Raw genomic sequence first — 18,656 nt, 5'->3', positions numbered from 1 at the left:
TATCTAAACCACCATGGTGCTTAACTTTTTCTTCAGTAACGAATTTGAGGAAAAAACCATAAACCCCTCTGTAACGGTGGCTACTACTATGAAAGGAAAAGCGTCATTTTAGTCTTTACTGTGTTCTGGGCGTACAACGCAAAGCCTAGCACATAGTAGTTACTCAACAAATACTTTGCTGAATTGAATTGATTGTAATTATGGCACTGATCCTCAGCTCACACGGTGTTCATTCATGTTTTAGAGTACATCATTTTTCAAAGCAAAGATTTAATCTTGTTACAGAGCAACATAGCTACTCTTAAAAGGCATCAAAGAGGTAAATTTGACTTAACTACTGCTTATTGTACATAAGAGGTAAGCAAATTTCAAAATCCAACTATGAAATTCATTCACTGTTTTGTTTTTTTTTTGGCTTAAAATTGTCAATGGTTTTAAGTGTTGCTCCAGAAAGACTGGAGTCAGGCTGCCTATGTTAAAATTATGGCTCTACTATTAAGCACCTTTGTAAACGGGCAAGTCTTTAACCCATATGTGCCACAGTCTTCTCATCTGTAAATTGGGATATTATTAGTTTTGTAGAACTCTTTTTTGGTAGGGTTATTTTGAGAATAGTGATTTAATATATATAACTCAGAGTTTTATGTATTAGAATAGTGAATTTAAAAGAGTGCTTGACATTTAGATTATCAATAAATTTTCCCTAGATTCCATAAAATAGGAAAAATTCATGAAATATTTATGACATGGTATATAATTATTTACAGTGAATATTAGTAAAAGTATTTGGAATCTTTTAAAAACCATTACATACATAGGAGATTATATTTATATGGTACAGTGGGTGAACAGAAGGGGCTGCTCATGATCTAAGTAGAATAGTCTAGAGACACTTGCCTTCCGGGACCTACCTAGCTATCCCAAGGATGAGCGAACAATATCTTCATATCATGTAACTCATTCAAAGGCTGTAACAATCTGCACATCACATTTACACACACCCATTCATACCCCCCAAATCCTCATATATAAACATAAATGTGTATTTTCAAAACAAACACATCTTCGTTTGTGTTCCCAGGAAAAGTGTTTTGATCAAAAACAAAAGTGTTTTCTTCTGTGATCAAAATACTTCTATGCCATGCTGTGATGACAAAATCAATCCCCAAATCTCAGTGACTGTTAAAGGCTGAATTGTGCTTTCCTCCTAAATTCATTATTTGAAGTCCCAACCCCAGTATTTGGAGGCCCAGTATTTGGCCCAGTATTCTAAGGTCTTTAAAGAGGTGATTTAGTCAAAACTGGACTGGGGATGGGGCCCTAATGTAGTGTGACTGATGTCCTTAGAAGGTGAAGAGACAGCAGGGATGTTCCCACACAGAGAAAAGGTTATGTGAAAACTCAGCAAGAAGGTGGCCATCTGCAAGCCAGGGAGAGAGGCCCCAGAAGACACCAAACCTGCCAGGTACCTTAGCTTAGACTTCCACCCTCCAGAACCATGAAAAATAAGTTTCTGTAGTATGAGCCCCCCCAATCTATGGTATTTTGTATGGCAGTCTTAGCAACCTGATGCTGTTGTCGTTTAGTCATGTTGTTAAGTCATGTCTGACTCTTTTGTGACCCCATGGACTGTAGCCCACCAGGCTCCTCTGCCCATGGACTTTTCCAGGCAAGAATACTGGAGTAGGTTGCCATTTTCTTCTCCAGGGGATCTTCCCAACCCAGGGATTGAACCCATCTCCTGCATTGGCAGCTGGATTCTTTTCTGTCTGAGCCACCAGGGAAGCCCTAGCAAACTGATACAGTGACTTAATAAAAATGTATTTCTTACTCATTGAAAGTCCAAAGAAGGGAGGTGAAGCTCTCCTCCACTTGGTGACATCTTTTGTGACATTACGGTCTCAGTGTTTTATGTGGTTCCATCCCTACTACTCCCAGTCACAGGCCAGAAGGAACCCATACGTATCTCTTGCACTCACTGTCTCCTGGGACGGACTAATCACGTGGCCATAACCTGCCACAACAGGAAGCTGGGAAATACAGGAAGCACATGGCAGATAGGGTGAGCACTATTTTCTCTACCACAAAATGGATTCATTTGGGGATCTGGTTAAAACAAAGAATGTAGTTCCCCAAATATCCAGATTGTCTCTCTCTCTCTCTCTTTTTTTTTTTTTGGAAGCACCGAGCAGTTTGCAGGATCCTCAACCAGGGATTGAACCTGGGCCATGGCAGTGAAAGTGCTGAGTCCTAACCCCTAGACCACCAGGGAATTCCCCAGATTGTCTCTTAGAGTAGTAACATCTATTTATCCCCTGTGGAACACAGGGTTTTATTAGTATTTAATTACAAGCAAATGGGAATTCTTTCCATTGTTTAAAAAAATACATGCTGATTTGTTTCCTTGTGTTATTTTTAGCCCTCTTGAGATTTCTTCTATAGTTTTGCTTTCATCATTGAGTATGTATTACTTTATACTTCTGTTAAAATATAATTTAAAATGAAAATAATCTCTTGACCAACCTTAGGGGAATATTAAAGAAAACTGAAAAAGTCACTACTTAAATTCATATTTATTCAAGAACACTTTGGTATCAAATCCCAACTCTTCAAGACCTTTCCTCAAGAATCACCCCACTCCTTCCAAAATACACATGTATATACAAACACACCCTTCTTTAACTTGTTGTCTTCTTTAAAAACAAGTTTTCTTGCTTCCACCAAAACTAATTTCAATTCAAAACAAATTAATACTCATTTATTGACACACTATATCATTTTTTGTCAGCCACTTGATAAATTGTTAGCAACAATAATGTTCCAGGTTCTCTGAAACAGTAATGATCCATTTTTTATTTATTTTTTAGTAAACTTTTTTATTATAAATTTATTTTAATTGGAGGCTATTACTTTACAATATTGTATTGGTTTTGCCATACATCAACATGAATCCGCCACGGATGTATACGTATTCCCCATCCTGAACCCCCCTCCCACCTCCCTCCCCTTACCATCCCTCTGGGTCATCCCACTGCACCAGCCCCGAGCATCCTGTATCATGGATCGAACCTGGACTGGCAATTCATGAAACAGTAATGATTTTAAATGCTATAAATTTCTATTATCAGATCAGATATTGTCATCTTAGCTTTATCCATGATAATCCTGCCTGGGAGAGCCTCCTCTTTTGGATCTTATCTACTAATGAAAAATTGAGGACAACATAAATTTCTAGTATAAAGATCATTCTAAAGGAGACCAGTCCTGGGTGTTCTTTGGAAGGACTGATGCTAAAGCTGAAACTCCAGTACTTTGGCCACCTCATGCAAAGAGTTGACTCGTTGGAAAAGACTCTGATGCTGGGAGGAATTGGGGGCAGGAGGAGAAGGGGACGACAGAGGATGAGATGGCTGGATAGCATCACCAACTTGATGGACAAGAGTTTGGGTGAACTCTGGGAGTTGGTGATAGACAGGGAGGCCTGGCGTGCTGCAAATCATAGGGTCGCAAAGAGTCGGACACGACTGAGTGACTGAACTGAACTGAACTGAACTGAATAAGGTCATACATAGCTAAGCTAAGATACATAGCTATAGCTCACGAAGATTATGTGGCTAATGAAAATGACAGCAAGTAGACGCATTGACATATGTAAATAGATAAAATAGCAATATTATATAGGGTTTATTGACTATCTTACTACATGTGTGGTTTTATGTGGTTTTATATCCACTACTATATTTAATTCAGACATAATCCTATGAAATAGGTAAAAATTATCATGCCCAATTAACAGATGGAGACACCGAGTCTCAAGGAGGTAATCTGCCAAATTCAAATAGCCAGGAAAGAATATTGAACCCAGAACTGACTCAATCACAATGCTACTCTCTTCTAAAGAATAATGTAACATTTCAGAAACTAGATGATAAAGAAACACTAGATAAGTATAGTAGCTGCTGCCAATTCAGCTCAAAGGTATACCCAATGAAAAAAATGATTTTTTTATTAAAAAATTGGTGAAGTACAAGACCTAATGTATAGCACAGGGAACTCTACTCAGTATTCTGTAATAACCTATGTGGGAAAAGAATCTAAAAAATAATGGATATATGTATAGCTGAATCACTTTGCTGTACATCTGAAACTAACACAATGTTATGTCAGCTATACTCCAATATAAAATAACAAATAAAAATTGTTCAGATAAAAAAATTGGGGAAGTACAGAAAAAATAAAACAGGGAAAACCCTACACATTATTTTACCATCCTAAACCAACACATTCATAATTTGGCATACTTCCTTCCTATATAACTTCTATTTGTACACATACATAATTTTGTCTTCTACACTGTTTTCACTTACTATAACATAAAACTATCTCCATTAAAAAACTTAAAAACAGCTTGAAGTTTTACAAGTTAGCATTAGTTTGTATTAGTTAGAATTAACTTCAGCTATGAATGAAGGAAAGCCCACAAACAACAGTGTATTAAAGTTTATTTGTACTTCAAATAAACATAGGCAGTTTAGAGTTGGCATGAAGGCATCATGGGACCACCAGGAAGCAAACTCCTTAAATTTTGTTTCTCCTCCATCCTCAATATGCAGCTTCTACACTATGATCCAAGATGCCTTGCTGGTCAGTTGCTCAGTCGTGTCCGACTCTGCAACCCCATGGACTGCAGCATGCCAGGCTTCCCTATCCTTCACCATCTCCTGGAGCTTGCTCAAACTCATATCCATTGAGTCAATGATGCCATCCAACCATCTCATCCTCTGTCATCCAATTCTCCTCCTGCCTTCAATCTTTCCCAGCATCAGGGTCTTTTCTAACGAGTCAGCTCATCGCATCAGGTGGCCAAAGTACCCCCAATTATCAAAGTCTCAGTCCATCAGCAGAAAAGAGAAAACAGAAGGAACTAGAAGGCTACCTCTTTTTTAAGAATATTTCTTGGAATTTTCTCACATTATATTTATGCATATACTATTAGCCAGAATTCAGGTACATGGTCATGTCAACAGTGAGGGAGGCTGGGAAATGCAATCCTTTTTTCAGGTGGCAACATACTTGGTTTAAAATTATGGGATCTACCACTGTAGAATAAGGAGAGAATGGATTCTGGAGAACAACTAGCAATCTCTTTGTAGCTGAGTTCTTTTTTCTTTCTGTAAAAATTAATAAAGTTGATTTTTTAAAATTTACTTTTAATTGAAGGATAATTGCTTTACAATATTGTTTTGGTTTCTGCCATATATCAACATAAATCAGTCATAGGTATACATATGTCCCCTCCCTCTTCAACCTCCTTCCCACCTCCCACCCCATCCCACTCCTCTAGGTTGTCACAGAGCTCCTGTTTGAGTTCCCTGAGTTATACAGCAAATTCCCACTGGCTATCTATTTCACATATGGTAATGTATATGTTTCCAATAAAGTTGATTTTTTAAGTTTATTTATGATCCTCAATAAATTATAAGCCCTTTCAAAACACTTTCTCTTGAATTAGAAGGTATATGCACTCTATATTTTTTGCATTCCTCTTCCTTCCTCAATATCTAATAAAATATTTGACATACAATAGAAACTCAGTTACAATCAAGATTTTCTTTCTTACTACAAAGAGAATATTTTCTTCACTATCTGCCATGTCTTACACACTTTATTTCATTACATCCCACTTTCCCTCTGTGAGTACACATATTATTGCCTCTGGGCCTCTGTAGAAAATCTTCTCTGACATAATAAAGGAGCAGACTCAGAGAAATTAAACAACTTGCTGAAGTTATACAGCTAGTACTTAACAGAGCTGGGATTTGAACCCAGGACTGTACAGTGCCCAGATTTATCAATGTTTTTGACAGCACAGTGCATCTGAGCTCAGAACATCATCAGGAAGAAATAAAGAGTTCAGAGAAGCAGGAATTTTTATCTATAACAAGGCAATCTATCATTATAGCTATTGGAACCACCGATGCTATGGGTCACAAGCAATGACTATCTACTAGAGAAAAGCAAAATTCCTTGAGTTTGAAAAGCTCTTTTAATTTTTTCTTCTATATTAGATTAGGTTTTCTTTACTTTTTTAAAATCAATTTTCCCAGACCTGAGAGTCTGGATTAATCACACTTCCAGTTAAAAAAAAATTTTTTTTTTAATCTTTTTAATGGTCTTTATGTTTTCTTAATAAGATCTGGAAATTGTGCATTTGTTTTTTCACACATTCATAAACACTTATTAGGGACCACTCACTACATTCCCAGCACTCTGGCTCTGGTGAAAGAAACAGTCCTTATTTATAAACAGCTTGCCTGGCAGTGAAATAGATAAGTAAACAGTAGCAACAATAAAAAATTGCAATTCTATGCCTTTAAGGCAATACAGAGGCCAGCCTAGGGAGTCAGGGAAGGCTTGCCATAGATGACGCTTAAGGAAGATTTAGAACTAATCTGGAAGCAGAGTCCAAACTCGGCCAGGCAAAGTAATGTGTGTATGTATGTGTGTGTGGCATGAGGGTAAAGACATGAAAAGGGAGAGAATCTGAAGCATTGCAAATGCTCCTGGCAGATACCAAACTTCGTGTTGCCTGAGTATCAACACAGAGCTTAACCATTATTAAGCATATTTCTCGCCCCATATCTCACAGCTTCTGATTCTATAGGCCTCAGACAGGACCCAGAATTTTGGGGGGCCACACTGCAAGGTTTGCAGGATCTTAGTTCCTGACCAGGGATGGAATCTGATATTTCAGCAGTCAAAGTGTGGCATTTCAACCACTAGACTACCAGGGAATTCCCAGTACGTGGTGATTTTCTTGAGGATGGTATGAGGACTGCATTTTGAGAAACACTCAAGAAGTAAAGGAAGTGGATGAAGGCAGGGGGTAAGGCTGGTGAAGCAGGCAAAAAGATACAGGCAGTCTGGCTCAGGAGTTTGAAGTATAATCTAGCAAGGGGACAGAAATTTCTAAGCAAAACAGGGAATGATGTGACTTGATCTATGTTTTAGAAAAATCACTTCAGGTCTAGTTTGCAGGAAAGACAGCCTGGGAGACGGGACTTTAACCAAGGCAGTGGGGATAAAGATGGAGAAGTGGAAATGTTTTTAAAACATATTTTGGAGGTAGAATATCCTAGATTTCAACTTGAATGTGGTGTGTGTTTATGGGGGTGTGTGTTTATGGGGGTTCCTCCTTCTAAGTAGGAGAAACTTAGAATACTTTCTGAATTAATGGCAAAACTGGAAAATGGGTAGACAGATCAGTTTTAAAAAAAGACAATTTCAGCATGAGGCTGAGAAAATCCAGTAAAAGTATTGCTAGTAACATGTTCTTTTTTTTTTTAATCTGGGAAAAAAAAAAGTTTAAACCTGTATTTGATTTAGTTTCTGAATCTTAAATTACCATTGAATGTCATGAGATTTCCTAAATCCAGGCATTCTAACTTCATTAAACACTAATCCCAAGCAAAACTCCTCTATTTCAGGCATAGTCTGATCATTCCTTCTGGCATTTGTGCATGCTAAGTTGCTGAGTCATGTCCGACTCTTTGTGACCCCATGGACTATAGCCCACCAGGCTCCTCTGTCCACGGGATTTCCCAGGCAAGAATACTGGAGTGAGTTGCCATTCCCTCCTCCAGAGGATCTTCCTGACCCAAGGATCAAACCCGCCTCTCCTGTGTTTCCTGCATTGACAAGCAGATTCTTTACCACTGAGCCACCTGGAATCCCTCTGGCACTTATAGGATGCCTTCAAAGAGGATCATTCTTTCTTTCCTACCCATGAGGGAAAGAAGGATAAATTAAATCACTGTTCTGGAGCAGATGTTTTCCTCCTGAACTATGTAAGAACGTTGCTAACTTGTTTCAGAATCAGTCTCCAGGTGCATAAAATGTGCTAGGCCCTTCTGAAATTTAAGTTATCTACATTAGTGGGTCACACATAAAGGTAAAAGGATAAAATCCACTCATATTAGAAATACATAGGCATGAAAGAGTTTCTCAGAAATAAAGGATATTGCATCTGGAAGCTGTTAAGACTGCTTTCACGTGATTACCTAATAAAAGAACGTTGTAATTTCTAAGTCAGGGCTTAACACAGCAGACAGGGACTGAACAAAGCGATATTTATGGAGTAATAACTGGCACTAAGAATAAAACAGACTCATAACTAGAAGAGTCTCAATTATACCTTTATGAGTCAGACTAGTCATTCTGGTTTGCCCATTATGTAGCGATAGACCTAGTCAGGCTGGCAGTCACAGGAGATCCGTAACCTTGATCTTAGCAACTGAATGTTGTCTCAGGTTCTTATTTATTGAGAGAGAATGAGAGCTACTTGCTCTTTCTCAAGAACATTTCATTTGCTTTTGTTGTAGAAACTTCTTGAAAATCAGGCTTGCCCACCACCTCCTTCTTAGAAGTAAAACCTTAAAGATTTGATTCTTGCCATCAAGGAGCTTATCAACTAGGGACATGAAAAGCTCAAGTACACAAAGTACCAGGCAAGACTGTAATATCTAACTCCAAAATGGTAAAAACAAAGTCAAGTAGGACTAGAGAGGAGAAAAGGATTACTCTGGGGCGATCAGGTAAGTTTTCATTGAGGATAGGAGCTGAGTCTTGAAGTATACAAATTCTGCTTAAATTGAATTCAGGTGTCTGCTTATGTTCGTTTTCTACGGCTTTGTAATAAATGACTGCAAACTTAGCAGCTCAAAACAATATTTATTTAGTAGCTCTTAGTTCTGGGCAGGCTCAACTGGGCTCCCTGCTTAGCATATCACAAGATCAAAATAAAAATGTTGGCCAGGTGGGGCTCTTTTCTGAAGGCTTTCAGAAAGAATCTGCATCCAACTTTATTTGGCTTGTTGGTAGAATCTAGTGTCTGAAGGATGGTTGTGATCCAGGGGCCACTGTCTGCTCTTAGAGACCACCCACATTCCTTCTCACACGGTCTCCTCCACATTCCATAAATCAGTGATGACACATCAAGTCCTTACACGTCCAGCCTGCTGCTTCTGCAACCCGGCAGAGAAAGAGCTCTGCCTTTAGAGGGCTCTCTGTATCTTAAGGGCAACTAATTTAAGACTATAATTATCACTGCTTCACAACACATCTTATACTGTGTTAGTTTTGATTGAATAACCAGGGACAGGAATCTTGGGGGCTACCTTGAGAATTCTATCACATATTATTCTGTAAATTTACTTTAAAGTGTCTATCAATTCACTAATCAACTGGCCACTTAAATTAAGTGCATTGTACCAGTTATGCTCATACCAAGTGGAATTTATTTTAGTTTGAAAGATTTTTCAGGTGCTTCAAAACTTGAAGTCTGTTCCAGTTTTTTCAAAAGTACAACATTTTCAATAAAAAAATATATTTAAATAGTATTTCAAAATGTTTCAATGAAGACATGTAAAAGCATTATTCAGGGAGCTTTTAAAGCGGCACATGCTTTCTGCCTCAATTTTGCTCCATAGGGAGCAGAAAGTTGCTTCCTTCCCACTCTCGCCCCATTCGTAGAGAATCACCCCTGTAATGAGTCAACGTCATCCATTTCTTAATCCACAATCTTGTCTCTGTTCCCCACACATGCTTTGTTCTCTTTTGTTTCTGGAACTGTCACAAACGTAATGCCTTCCCATGCATTATGCCTATTAGCATCTCATATATACTTCAAAACTTTGCTCAAACCCTGCTTTCTCCATACTGACATGTTGTCCTGCAATCCAACTCGCCAATCAGTAGTATCATTGGGCTATATCACTTCTATGTCAATCTTAATTTATAGATATAGATAGATTTTTTTTTAATTTTAATGACAATGTCATTTTTATATTACTCCAAAGTATTCGGTGCAGGAAAGGCACTAAAAAATATTTATAGACGTTACTAAATTGTTCCGATGGGAAAAATCTGACAATTTCTCTGATTTACTCCTATTGACATTATCCATCTAGTTAGATTCCTCAAATATTTTTAAACTAAAAAATAGTTAAACCAACAAGCAACCACCTGGTTGTGGCCCCACGTTTTTCATTTATGAAGAGGCTTCTGTCTTAAGCTTGTAAGACGTGAACAGCTATCACTAGCAAAACTCATTCACAGTACCCGGGAAATTAAAATAGAATCTAGGTAATAAAATAAAGTCTAACCTTTTTTCCCCCTTTCCTTTGTGCTTAGTCTGGCTTCACTTGCTCGCAGGGTGCTGTGTACAGAGACCCTGAGAGAGGAACATCAGACCTGAGTTCCTGGTGCAGTGTGCCTACACCTGACATTTCAGCCTGGGGACCATGTGCAGAAAGCTGTAAACGAGGCTCACTCCAGATGGTGGGTGGGCCATAGGCAGAGATGCTGCACCCGGTACTGTGCCTTGCCCAATCACACCCCGCCTTCCTCTCGCGAGAACTCCACTCCCTTCCATTGCCCCACTGCCAAGATCCCTATGAAGCAGCCCTACTCACAGGTTGCTCTAGGGGCCAAGCTTGCATCTCTCCAGTTTTTGATCAAAGAGTACAACTTTGCTTTGAACCAAACTCAGCCTCGTTCTACTGGCTCAGATGACACGGGGCAGGAGGATCCCACTCGAAAGCGTCAATAAATCCTTTCATATTACCAAGCAAATGACTATAAAATGTTCTGGAGCTAAGAAGCATTCTTTTCTTCTTTCCCAGCTCTACCAAGATATAATTGACTCATAACATTGTATAACTTTAAGGTGTACAACCTGATATGTGAGAGCCATTCTTATTAATAACTTGGCAGCTTAGATTTTCTATGATTATCGGTTTTATTTTTCTCAGTTTATGTGATGAAAACAGTAGCTGCTCATCAAAAATCCTCTTCCTTAGCAACATCTGTTCCTGATATCAGCTGCTCGTTCTGGAAACACATTTCCTAGCAGCTCCTGCAACTACATATGGTCATGTGACTAATTTTTTGCCAATAAAAATACGAGAAGAAATGATATGTGCCGTCATGGATGTTGCTCTTTCAGAAAGTGTTTTCTCATTATTTCCCCATCCTTTAATGAACATAGACATCAGGGCCCCAGGGAAGCAGGATCTCACATGGAGGAGCTTGGGGCCACGATTTTTCACGTCCAAGAGAGCTGCTGCTGATATGGACTATTCTCCATCTCACGAGTGATAGAATTCCGCCGTATCTTAGCCACTGTATCTTAGGGTCCATTTGTTTCAACAGTTTAGCCTTCCATAACTAGCACACTTCATTTCTGTATTTTCACAAGTATCCAATAGATACGTAATGTGGCTCCCATAGGATGCGCTTATTTATATAGAAATCATCCGAAGGAGTGGAGAAGGCAATGGCACCCCACTCCAGTACTCTTGCCTAGAAAATCCCATGGACGGAGGAGCCTGGTAGGCTGCAGTCCATGGGGTCGCTGGGAGTCGGACACAACTGAGCGACTTCACTTTCACTTTTCACTTTCCTGCATTGGAGAAGGAAATGGCAACCCACTCCAGTGTTCTTGCCTGGAGAATCCCAGGGACGGGGGAGCCTGGTGGGCTGCCATCTCTGGGGTCGCACAGAGTCGGACACGACTGAAGCGACTTAGCAGCAGCAGCAGCATCCAAAGGAGATGAGACTCAAGTGATCACTGAAGAAAATGCCACCCAGCTCTCATACTAAACAATAGTTGTTTTCATCTTTGTGAAAAGAAACTTATTTACAGTAATTGAAAGCAGAACTTCTAGTTAGCAGTAGTCCTGAGGCAATGCGGTTTGGGTTTTGATCAGTCTGTGGCTTATGGTCAAGGAGGCTTGCTGGATAGCCCATCTCTGTCTCATTGAAAAAGTAGGGGAAAAAAACTCAATTCTTTTCTATCTAAAGCCAGAGCAATATCCTTTGGTGTCAATTTCCTCTAATTTAAATTCTTGGGTATTGCATTCTCTGTGAAGGGTTTCCTGACCACCATCCTCTCCACACCTGATGCCAGGGTAAGATATCTTTTCTCAAATTATCCCCAGGGCTATTTACAAATCTCTCATCATGCTAATGCCTCTGCCTCCTCGCCTCCAGCTCCAGTTTATTCAGTCCCTTGAGTGTTCCCTCTGCCTAGTACAGTGCCTGACAAACAGTAGCTGCTTCATAAATGACAGTTGAATGAATGAATGCATGTAAGGGCCTCACCAGATGCTGTCTCTCTGCTTATTCCCATAGGTATCAACGTCATAATAGATAGTTTCCAAGTCCCCCTTGAAATCTTTTTTTCTCATTTTTGTTACCATGCGTAATTACTTTCTGGGCTTCCCTGGTGGCTCAGCTGGTAGAGAAGCTGCCTGCAATGTGGAGACCTGGGTTCGATCCCTGGGTTGGGAAGATCCCTTGGAGAAGGAAAAGGCTACCCACTCCAATATTCTGGCCTGGAGAATTCCATGGACTGTATAGTCCATGGGGTTGCAAAGAGTCGGACACGACTGAGTGACTTTCACAATTACTTTTACTTGTTGAAACTTTCACTGCCTCTGTTTAGATCAGCCAGATTTATGTGGCTTAAGATATTCTCTTGAAAAAGCCTCTTTTAATTATAATTTTTTATATTCTCAGTTCTTTACTACATTGGAGTGTCAAGAGTTAGCAGTGTGTAAAGCAATTATCCTTCAATAAAAAATAAATTAATTTTAAAAAATTTAAAAAAAAGAAAGAGTTAGTAGTGAGGGGACTTCCCTGGTGGTCCAGGGGCTAAGACTCTGTTCTCCCAATGCAGGAGGCCCAGATTCAATCCATGGTCAGGGAACAAGATCTCACATGCTGCAACCAAAGATCTTGCATGCTATAACTAAGAGCTGGTGCAACCAAATAAATAAATAAACATTTAAAAAAAAGAGAGAGTACTGAGGAATAAAGAGAGACCTGCACAGAAGTCAGGAGCTCTTGAGTCTCTATCTCTTAGAGATAATAGAGATACTGGATTCCACATGCTGCAGAATATGGGAGTGGATAGCCTTTCCCTTCTCCAGGGGATCTTCCCAACACAGAGATTGAACCCAGGTCTCCTGCATTGCAGGCAAATTCTTTACTAGCTGAGCCACCAGGGAAGCGCCTTTATCTCTTTATTTCTTAATGCCCCACCAAAAGTCCACTGTAAAATGATAGTGAGTGAATTAGATAAAAGTAGGTCTTAGACCCATTCCTCAGACAAAATGCTATATCTAGAAATCATAATAAATTTTAAAACAGATAAAATCATAGCTCAGTAAGAAGCAGAGTTTAAGCAATACAGCCTAGATCATCTCAAAATTCCCTTTCACCTGTAAAAGCCTGCAGTTTTATGTAAATTAATTGTCCTGCACTTGTTATATGCAAATGATGTGATCTTTGGTACCTTCAAATCTGTCAAATAATAAATAGCATTGTGTATTAGCTGTATCTAATAAAATTATCTTGTGGTGACATAACATTTTTCAGGGATATTTATAGAGGCAGCAGGGCGCTGTCATTAGCAGCATGGACTTTGGAGTAAGGCAGAACTGAATTCAAATCCTAACACTTCCAGGAACTAGCAGTGTGACTTGAGCAAGTTACTTAATCTCTCTAAGCCTGTTTCCTCGCCTGTAAAGGCGGATGAGAATGCCTGCATGACTGGCTGTTGGAAGGATAAAATGGGATGTTGTACACAGAACATAAAAATCAGCTGTGTTTAATTCACTTTCATTATTTCACTTAATCTTCACAAGGCTAGTGTTACTACTATTCTTATTTACAGAAATGTTGAGACTAAGAAATGAAATGACTCACCAAAATTCATCCCGGGGCTGTTTCCACCATCCCACTCAGGAAAGAAACAAGACAAACAAAAGACAATGGGATGTAAAGCTCAGGCTTCTGCTCATATCAGGTGTTCATTCAACATTTGCTAAGTGGCCTGAGTAATAAAACTTCTTTTTTTATTTCTCCCCCACTCCCATAACTTGGAAGACTTTCCTTGTCCTTAAAACCATGAGGTATAAAGGACTCTGCCTCTTCCTCAAAAATAATAATAATAATAATGGGGAGTGGGGAGAATCTTTCCTGACAATTCAATTTTGTATAATGCACCTGATGTATCCTGACAGCTATTTCATTAACTGAACTTTAAACAGTGGCTCCAGCCTCCCTTCCTTTCTCCTCCTCCTCCTTCTACGCTGAGGTCATGGTGCCTAATTTAGTCCACCATCATAATTTCTACCCACAGCAAGCTGATATCATCATAGGCAAGCACAGCCCAGACTTACTCTAAGGCAGAGAGATGGAGACTCAAGAAAGAAAATGAAGGCTCATATTCACTCCTTCCTCCCTTCCCTGCCCAGTCACTTCCTTCTTGTCCTAACGCATCAGGGAGTCTGCTCTTTTATGAAAGGTTCCAAAAGGAACTGCAGAGATACAGATTAAAATTCTCTTTTTTAAACAGTATATTTCAACATATACACTTAAAATACAAGAGGAAATGCAGATTTCTGTCTCATTCCCTCACAGAGATGCACATATTTGAGTTGTTTTCATTGTAAAGAAAATTCAAAAAACAAAGGACGAGCAGGGTTAAGTAATCACAAAACGGCCTGTCCTCATTACTTGTGTGAAATCCCCAACTGCATCACAGGGACAGCATGTTAAATCAATAGAGACTTGTGCTGTTAATTTCCAAAAAGGAAGAGATGCTTGAACTAAAATAGTCTATGTCAAGTCTGCCCATAGGGAACGGAAACCCCTTTAATTCCAGGTCTTTCTACAATTAGGTAAGTTCCAGGAAGTTCATGAACCACTTTTCAAAATTTCCTGCCTTTTGGTGGGGGAAGGAGGGAATACTTTGTTGACACAAAAGCTTAAGTTTTGTACAGCACTGAATTTATGATAAGGTGATACAAAGTACAGGTGTATATACAGGTGTCTATAGGTGAAGGGTGATGAGGGTGGGTTGGGGCTAGGGAGATGGAAGCACATCAATGTCAGGAACAGGTAAACCTCTCACCCTTTGTTACTTTTTATTCCAACTGCTCTCCTTCCCTGAGCTGTGTCTCCGCACTCAGAGTTGAGGAGAGGAGATGCCACTTTCACTTCTTACAGATCTATGGCCATCTTTTTTCATTCCCTTCCAGGAAGAAGCTAAGAGAGAGAGTGCTTCCATTATATAAACTCATGATCAATAACTCTAAAAAAATTTTTTGAAATATAGTTGATTTACAATGTTGTGTTAGTTTTAGGTGTACAGCAAAATGATTCAATTATATATATATATTCTCATATATATATGAATATATATTCTTTTATCATGATCAATAACTTTTTAAACTATGCACCTTTTTTTAAAAACTTTTTATTTTGTATTGGGGTATAGCCGATTAACAATATTGTGATAGTTCCAGATGAACAGCAAAGGGACTCAGCCATACTCATGATCAATAACTTTTGACCAGGTTTGTATGATCAAATATTTGCAGGGTCTAGTGAGGACCAGGGCAATAAAATAAAGGGGCTTTTACTAGAACTTCATGATGCCTCTTTTTGGTGCGTCTAGTCCTTGTGAACCATAATAGGTATCTCCACCCCGATTACCTTTTACATACAGATTGTAGAAACCCAGAGAGCAGAGAACTAGGCAGGTTTCAAATAAATGTCAGCTGATTCTAATGTTTCATAAGAGTTCCTCCCTTCCGTTTCTCTCCTCCTTGTTTATGATCTCTTCAAACTAACAATGCTCTGCATCTGGCTGGGGATTTCTTATCTTAAAAAAATTCCTTACATTCTTAGAATGGCCATGAGTTCTGAGCTGCCATCTCTGAGCTTTTCCCTGGAAAAGTGAACAGCAGCTCCCCTTAGGATTCACCTGAGCTATCAGAGTGGATAACAAGGCAGAGAAGGTGTTCCTCCACCCCATCACCTCCCAGAGGACCAGAGTGGATATGAAGGCAGAGAAGGTGGTCCTCTATCCCACCTCCTCCCAGAGGACCACCCTCTCCCAAAGAGCAACTGGTCCCCTCTAGAGAGGGGCTGGAGAAGCAGGCTGGGATTTTGAGATCAGGAAGAGTATGTCCACCAACTGCACTTTTTTCTACCCTTGTCTTTCCCTGCTCCCTGCCACTTGGTCTGTGGATGGGCTCACTCAGGTGCTGAGCTGGTCCTCACCAGAGCAGGTAAGGGAGTAGCAGCCGCCCCCACCACGACTCGTGCCCTCAGTGATGCTCAGCAGCAGTCTTGAGGACTAGAAGCAAACTTAGTCCCTAAATGGCCTGTGAAGTTTGGTACCTCCTTTCTACAGTGTGATTCTCAGCTTTCCCTGCTTCAGAATTCTCTGGAGGGCTTTAAAAATTGCTCACACCTGGACTTCCCTGGTGATCTAGTGGTGAAGACTCTATGCTCCCAAGATAAGGGGCCCCAGTTCAGTTCTTGGTCAGGGAATAGATCCCACATAACACAGCTAAGAGTTTGCATGCTGCAACTACATACCCCACAGGCTGCAACTAAGACCTGGAGCAGCCAAATAAAAAAAAATTTTTTTTAGTAATAAATTTTAAAAATGCTCAGTCCTGGGTCTACTTTAGAGCTGCTGCTGCTGCTACATCACTTCAGTCATGTCCGACTCTGTGTGACCCCATAGACGGCAGCCCACCAGGCTCCCCCATCCCTGGGATTCTCCAGGCAAGAACACTGGAGTGGGTTGCCATTTCCTTCTCCAATGCATGAACGTGAAAAGTAAAAGTGAAGTCGCTTAGCCGTGTCCGACCCTTAGCGACCCCATGGACTGCAGCCTACCAGGCTCCTCCGTCCATGGGATTTTCCAGGCAAGAGTATTGCAGTGGGGTGCCATTAGCAAATATCTGGAGGTAGGGACCAGGCAAGTGTACTCCTAAAGCTCCAGCAAGAGTGAGGATGTGCTTACTACTATCTAATGCCAGCTTCAGGCACTTGTCAAGTCTGCACCTTTGAGCCGGGCCTTGAATAATGGCTGTGTCACAGTCAAATGCTAGTTGGCAATCTGAGGCCTTCCTTGTCCACTTCCAGTCTTTCTCTTGCTCTCTACCAGGCCTGGATGTCACCTCCCTCCTGCTCAGTTAGCACTTCCTTTCGAGACAGAGTCTGGCCTTAATTCCATTCAATTGCCCTATCTCTGCCAAGATGGCTAAGGCCATAGTGACCCACAAAGTCTCTCTCACAGCTCACCACGGCTTTATTTTGAGCTTCTGTTCCTGCACTTTCTTCACCTAACATTTATTGAGCATCCATGCTGTGTCAGGCTCGATGCCAGGTGCTTTATATTATTACCACATTTAATCCTCACAACAGTGTATGAGGCGGTATCCTTATTTTTGCAGGTAATGACACAGAGAACTTGAGATGATAAAAATCTTGCCCAGGACTTCTCTGGTGGTACAGTGGATAAAAATCCACCTACCAATGCAGGGGGCATGGATTTGATCCCTGGTCTGGAAAGATTCCACGTATTGAGGAGCAGCTAAGCCCATGTGCCACAACTACAGAAGCCGGTATGCCCAGAGCCCCTGCTCCACAAGAAGAGAAGCCACCACGATAAGAAGACCAAGTGCTGCAATGAAAAGTAGCTCCTGCTCATCACAACCAGAGAAAGACCATGAGCAGCAACAAAGACCCAGCACAGCCCAAAATAAGTAAATAAATAAATAATTTAAAAAAAAACCTTGCCCAGGGTGTCTTACTCTAGGCTTGCTTTTCAAGTACAAGTCTGACTGACTCCAAAACCCATGGTCTCCACATTGCTGCAATGATCCTCACTGATAAAGACCTGGTTTCTGTCTGGAAGTGTTCATAGTCTCGTTAGGAAGACACACAGAGGAGACAAGCATAAAAGTAGAAGGAGACTTGGGCTATGGGTACATGTGGGTTGTGTACTGACCCAGAGAAGGAGTCCTTGAGAAGATGATACTTTGAATTGAGCCCTAAAAGATGAATAAAAGTTATTCAGATGAAGAGGGTGAGAACCCCTCTTACACAGCTGTGGAGTCCAGAGAAATCAAGGCTTCCTCAAGGACTGGCAAGAAATTCAATGTGGCTGGAGGATGATGTGGAGGAAACAGCAGGAGATGAAGATGGACAAGCAGGCAGGGCAGGTCATGAGCCTTTAAGTCATGCTAGTAAATTCTGCCGGAGAAGGCAGTGGCACCCCACTCCAGTACTCTTGTCTGGAAAACCCCATGAATGGAGGAGCCTGGTAGGCTGCAGCCATGGGGTTGCTACTAGTCGGACACGACTGAGAGACTCACTTTCACTTTTCACTTTAACGCATTGGAGAAGGAAATCCAACCCACTCCAGTGTTCTTACCTGGAGAATCCCAGGGATGGCGGAGCCTGGTGGGCTGCTGTCTCAGGGGTCGCACAGAGTCCGACATGACTGAAGTGACTTAGCAGCAGCAGCAACAGTAAATTCTGCACCTTATCCTGATGACAATGGGTGAAGGATTTTATGCAAAAGAAAGATAAAAATCTAAGTTGCATTTAGGGACTTCTCTGGTGGTCCAGTGGCTAAGAATTTGCCTTTCTGTGTAGGGTATATGGGTTCAATCCCTGGTCAGGGAACTAAGATCCCACCTGCCAAGGAGCAACTAAACCTGCAAGCTACAGCTAGAGAGTCCTGATGGAACCTGAGGTGGGGGTGGGGGTTTCTCAGTCTATCC

General features: G+C 40.6%; 1 long non-coding RNA gene across 1 annotated transcript; it reads left to right on the top strand.

The window, feature by feature from the left end:
* The first annotated feature begins 8,023 nt into the window (after positions 1–8,023).
* LOC123328697 lies at positions 8,024–10,968 on the top strand. The gene is made up of 2 exons (XR_006543720.1): positions 8,024–8,594; positions 10,192–10,968. It is a non-coding gene; the product is annotated as an uncharacterized LOC123328697 (long non-coding RNA).
* Positions 10,969–18,656: the final 7,688 nt, after the last annotated feature.

This window comes from Bubalus bubalis, chromosome 12 (assembly GCF_019923935.1).
Source record: "Bubalus bubalis isolate 160015118507 breed Murrah chromosome 12, NDDB_SH_1, whole genome shotgun sequence".
In the NCBI taxonomy this organism is placed as follows: Eukaryota; Metazoa; Chordata; class Mammalia; order Artiodactyla; family Bovidae; genus Bubalus; species Bubalus bubalis.
The sequence above is the reverse complement of the archived record's forward strand: the minus strand, read 5'-3'. Positions and strand labels throughout refer to the sequence as shown.